The sequence below is a fragment of the Nicotiana sylvestris genome, chromosome 8 (genome assembly GCF_000393655.2).
Source record: "Nicotiana sylvestris chromosome 8, ASM39365v2, whole genome shotgun sequence".
Taxonomy (NCBI): Eukaryota; Viridiplantae; Streptophyta; class Magnoliopsida; order Solanales; family Solanaceae; genus Nicotiana; species Nicotiana sylvestris.
Window position 1 is genome coordinate 14,338,910 of NC_091064.1, and position 6,075 is coordinate 14,344,984.

At 28.5% G+C, this 6,075-nt stretch overlaps 1 non-coding gene across 1 annotated transcript; it reads right to left on the bottom strand.

Moving 5' to 3' along the window:
* Positions 1–2,877: 2,877 nt before the first annotated feature.
* TRNAI-UAU (transfer RNA isoleucine (anticodon UAU)) lies at positions 2,878–2,951 on the bottom strand. The gene has a single exon. It is a non-coding gene; the product is annotated as a tRNA-Ile (tRNA).
* Positions 2,952–6,075: the final 3,124 nt, after the last annotated feature.

The window sequence follows — 6,075 nt, forward strand, 5'->3', positions numbered from 1 at the left end:
AGTCTGTGTATAGATTTGCTTTTGCTCTTCCCTTTTCTTCTTCTTCTCCTTTAGTTTATATACTAGGTCTTCTTCCTTTACCTAACGGTCATTAACCATAGTATTTAAGTCGTTTGATTATATTACGGGTTGACCCTTTGAAATACCGTAACATCCAATTTGCCGTTTAAGCGTTCTAAATACATGACCTCGGCCGTGGTCGGGCGTATGTTGTTAAGGCATGGTATAGACATGACTTCGGCCCAAGTAACCTTTGTCGTCCCTTTCCACGCAGATTCTTCTCCGGTCAGATTTTGACCCATACAGTTACCTTGTTCTTTTTTCTCATGTTGCCCTTCCTTATTATTAAATAATCATATTTCATCCTTTTTCCTATTCTTTTATATAATAATTTCATCTCTTACCCTACTTTTTCTTTGTAAAATTATAAATTTCTTTTTTATATTATTGGTGCATGACATCATCAAATGACAACAAAATATATAATATATTCAAACGTTGTATTTATAAAAATAATACAGTATAATATAACATAATACAATATGTAACAACCATCCAAACAATCTCTAAAAGAAGTTGAACGTGAAAAGAGGAGCATTTGCATCTATACCCATTTTTTGGGTTACTTTTTGACTTATACCCGTTTACAAATAAAATTACAATCATACCCACTTTTCGCATAACTTTAGACAAACGGGTCTGGAGTAGCAAAAATTTATGTCTGAAGTTTGAACTTCATAATGTTTTACCTGAAGTGTAGCAAAACTTCAGATATTTTTTGCATGAAGTTGGCCTGACTTGCAAAGGCAGTCACACAACCTTCAATTCATCGTGCAATGACAAACTTCAGTTCAATAAAACTACAACATGTTTTGGCTGAAGTTTTTGTTTTATAATTGCTGAACTTCAGCATTCTAGTAGCTGTAACTTTGTTCTGTATTTGCTGAACTTCAGCATGTTTTCGCTGAAGCTTTGTTCTGTATTTGCTGAGCTTCGACATGTTTTAGCTGAAGTTTTGTTTTGTTTGTGATGAACTTCAACATTATAGGGCTGGAGTTTGTTTTGTATTTGCTGAACTTTAGCATTCTGCGAGCTGAAGTTGTTGTTTATATTTTTGCTGAACTTTAGCATTCTTAGAGCTGAAAGTTCTAAACAACAATGAATTTAATAGATCATGATTATCAGTGATTAATGTTGTTCATTTCAAAAATTAAAGAATGAAAAATATTTTCGATATGAAAACAAGTTACTACAGATAAATTAAAACCTAAAACCAATGTGCCTGTAAAGCTAAAATATCTAAGAGGTTAAATTATTGTGAATAAGACCAAACTGAACATAATGGGACAAGCATATATATATATATATATATGAATTATCAGGCTACAACGCATAACAATATTTCAAGCTTAAGCATTCAGAAAACGAAGGAGGAGAAGGAGGAGGAGAAAGAGGTCTGAAATTGTTTAAACAGTGGGTACAAATTAAAACATTTTAAAAAAGTAGATATATATTAAATGAAGGCGACCAAATAAGGTGCCCATGCAATTTTTACGTGAAAAGAACCATAGAATATAAAATCAGGTTTTATGTATTAGGAGAAAAGCTTACTCTTCCGTCAATCAAAGGGGTTTAACAACTCAATCAAATTTTTATTTCTGTAGTAGTCAACAATACACTGCTACAACGACTGCTTAACAAACAGCCCACGACATGGCTTTAATTGGGAAGGCCTTCCTCTCCTAAAATGATTCCAAATTAAATATCTTTTTAAAGTAAGTAATTCATGTATAGTAATATTTTTCATTATTAATTATCGCATAATAGTTTTTTTCATAATTAAACATTATATAAAAGATTTTTATATTATAATAATTGCATAACTAGTATGTGAATCAAACGCCCATTAAAGTTTAGGGAAAGCTACACAATATAGCCACTCTAAAAAATAAGAGCAGACATGATATATATTTTTATATATTAATATTTAACATACAAAAAATATGCATATTTTATACACAATCAATATATATTTTTATATGTTGGCTAACGAATATAATTATTTTTCAGTGATTGATCAGATGTGTTACTTGCCCTAAGGTTTAAGCTCTCGATCCCACAAAAAGTTCTCTTCTTCTCCATTTATGAGCCCACTTTACTCTATAAAAAAGTCTTCAAAAGGGAAGAAAATGTTTATAAAATTGCCAACTATTATAAAGTCAAAGCTTAAAAGTATAAGAGAATACTCATGATATGATATCAAATTAAAGCTTTGAAGCTGATGCTAATTTTCAAACAGTCGACATCAATCATTAAGCTCAGTAGGGTAGTACTAAAATAAATGAAGACAAATTATGTCAACAATTTGATAAAATCAAAGTTACTCACTGTGGCAAGAAAATGAGTGGAAAAAGAGGAATAAATAATAATTGAAGAATAAACCTAAATAGACGACCACTCAACTGCTTAACTATAATATGTATATATTCAGTATATAGTTTATAAAATTGATTAGGAAAAGTAAATAGTGATCTATTTGTATAAAGATGTCGCATAATTCTAATAACTTAAGAGGGCAATCATATCATTTCAACTGAGATAAGAATACTCACTATCATCAATCAAGCACAAAAAAAGTAAGGTGATTATATTAATTCAACCCACATAAGAATGCTATCAATCATCAAACACATAAGTATCTGTCATAATCTTAGTTATTCTTATTATTTGGGTTGGTTGGTTAATATTTAAGTAGATCATTATTGATATGCAATACTGTAAAGTGTAAATGTGGCAGAAAAGATATGATGCAAAACGGGACCACTCCCAGCCTGATACAGCCCCAAAAACAAAAATAAATGGGTCACAATACAATGATGGTCCCGGCGGGGCTCGAACCCGCGACCTTCGGCTCATAAGACCAACGCTCTAACCAACTGAGCTACGGGACCACCTATTAACAAAATAAACATTTTCTTATACATAATTGATTATCACCTCTCTCCAATAACATTTACAAGTTCCAATTGTCAAATAAATTTTTATTTGTAATTGTGTTCTATATAATAAATTGAACTATTCTTTAGAACCAATAAATTTTTCTTACGAGTACTATTGCTTCTCATTTTATTGCAAAAATGGGTGTTCTAAATGGGTATCAGTAAAGGATAATTTGACAATTTAAAATTCCATAAGACAAAAATTTTAGGAACGACAAATCATTTTGACATATCTAAAAAGAATTAAAAGATCTTCCACATATTAAGCTATTAATTCTGAACAAAGCATAATTTTCTCTTTTGAGTAGTCCCTTATTTATTTTGTTTCTTTAAAGTCCCAGCTCTAGCATTCAAAAGATATTCCATGTGAGTGAGTGAACCAACGTGTCAATAGGAGTGCACAAAGAAAATCGATAAATCACACCAAATTTATAATTCAAATCAAATCGAAAAAAAAAACGATGTGGTTTGGTTTGGTATTGAAAAAAAATACCGATAATAATTAGTTTGGTTTGGTTTGGTTTTACCTACAAAAAGTCAAACCGAAACCAAACCAACCCGATTGTACATTTATATAGTTTTTAAAAATATTTATATATATAAATATTTATTGTAATATAATTTATAAATATTGCTTAAACTTGTTCATAGTTTTATCTTTTAACGTATTATTTCAAGTTTGAACTTAATATTCTTAAATGGTAAATAAATTTTATATATAGCTCATAAATGTAGTAATTCAAACAAAGTTCAAATTAATATTAATGCTAACAAAAGAAATTCAATTTAACAGTAGGGATGACGATTGTGTTAAATATCTATTTTAGTTTTATATTGGTTTATAATGAAAATGCATAATTACTTTATCTTTTTCTTTAGTGCTTAGTTATGTAATTAATAATACTTATTAGCTATACTTATTTTAGCATGACTTATATAATATTTTTAAATTATGTTAATTTTTATTATGACTCATTAGTAGCAATATTTTAAGTAATTTTATTATCTTTGTTATTGAATATTTTAGTATAAACTTATCTCATATTATTGTGTTATTTTCTTGAAAAATATATTATATAATTGTATCTTACTAGGACTTGAGAAATATTTAGAGTACAAGTTACATATTTTGTGCTATGAAGACTTTACCAGGAAAAACCCGAAAACTCGAGAAAAATCGAGATTGAAAAACCCGACTTTATTGGTTTGATTTAGTTTATAGATTTAAAAATCCGACAACATTGATTTAATTTAGTAATTAAAAAATCCGAACCAACCCGATCTATGTACACTCCTACATGTCAACATTAACATTTTCTAATTTCTCAACCACGACACTTTATAGCACAAAAATATTGCGAGGCAGCACGTAAATCTATCACTTTGACATTTGTTGGCTCTTCACCGATTCCAATCATACTTATAATCACTTTTTTTGTTATTAATACAAAGCATATAATACAATTATATATTTATTGCACATAAATATTTGTTAATCATGCTGGCTAGGGGTGTACATAGGTTGGGTTGGTTCGGAATTTTCAATTACCAAACCGACCCAATAGTGCGGGTTTTTAAATCTATAAACCAAACCAAACCAACAAAGTCGGATTTTTCAATCTCGATTTTTCTCGGGTTTTTTGATTTTTTTTTGGGTTTTCGGGTTTTCTTTTCCTGATAAAATCTTTATAGCACAAAATATATAACCTATGATCCAAATATTTCTTTAGTCCTATTAAGATACAACTAGACATTGTATTTAAAAAAAAAACGATTACAACAATATGAGATAAGTCATAGCATTATACTAAAATATTCAATAACAAAGATAATAAAATTGCATAAAGCAAATATTATTAATTAATAATTCATAATAAAAATTAACATAATCTAAATATAATGTATTCGTCATGCTAAAATAAGTACTATTAGTTACATAACTAAGTACTAAAGAAAAAATAAACTAAGTTATGCATTTTCATTATAAACAAATGTAAACTAAAAAATAGATATCCAATACTATCATCATTCCTAGTGTTGAATTGAGTTTCTTTTGTTAGCATTAGTATTGATTTGAACTTTGTTTGAATTACTATATTTATTGGCTATAAATTTGTTATCATTCAAGAATGGTAAATCCAAACTTGAAATTAATACATTAAAAGATGAAATTGTGAAAAAGTTTAAGAAATATTTATAAATTACATTACAATAAATATTAATATTTATATGTATAAAATATTTTTAAAACTTGGATAAATGTACTATCGGGTTGGTTTATTTTCGGTTTGACTTTTTTTAATTAAAACCAAACCAAACCAATTATGATCGGGTTTTCTGTTCCAATACCAAACTAAGTCAAACCAAATCACAATCAGATTTTTTTCCGATTTGATTCGGATTATCGATTTGGTGCGGTTTATCGATTTTCTTTGTCCACCCCTACTTCTAGCCCTTCAATTTATGTAATTTATGAATAGAAATTCATTTGAATTACTCTAAGACAAAAATTATCCATGCTCGAAATTTACATCAACTTTAGAAATTCATAACATGTGCTATATATACATGCACATTGTTATCGAACTATACTTGACAAATATGTAATATTATCTCAATTAAGATTCCCTCATGGTTTGATTTTGTTGGATTATTGTTATCTCTTTATTCCTTTACTTTTGATTATTGAAAATTTTAATTTACGGCTATTTGGCTTTGTTTTGTAGTTCATACGTCTTTAAAAGTCACTAAAGTGTTAAAGTTTAAAACTATGATGCTTTCACGCTCATGAAAATTACCAATGTCACAAAATATGATATTCAACTATGGTTAAGTATTAATAAATGAAAATATTAGCAGAATTTAAATGGAAGAAATTGGGATTTTTGTGAAATTTTCTAAAAAAGAAAATTTAGGATTTAAAAGGCAATCCGATGTCGAAGTTCGGTAATTTTTGTATGGTTGAACTCGTATCGGAACGAGTGTTCGAATTTCGTGATTTTTCGTTGGGTTCTGAAAAGTGGGCCCACGTTGACTTTTGGTTGACTTTTTCGAAAATGACTTACTTTAAGTCTCT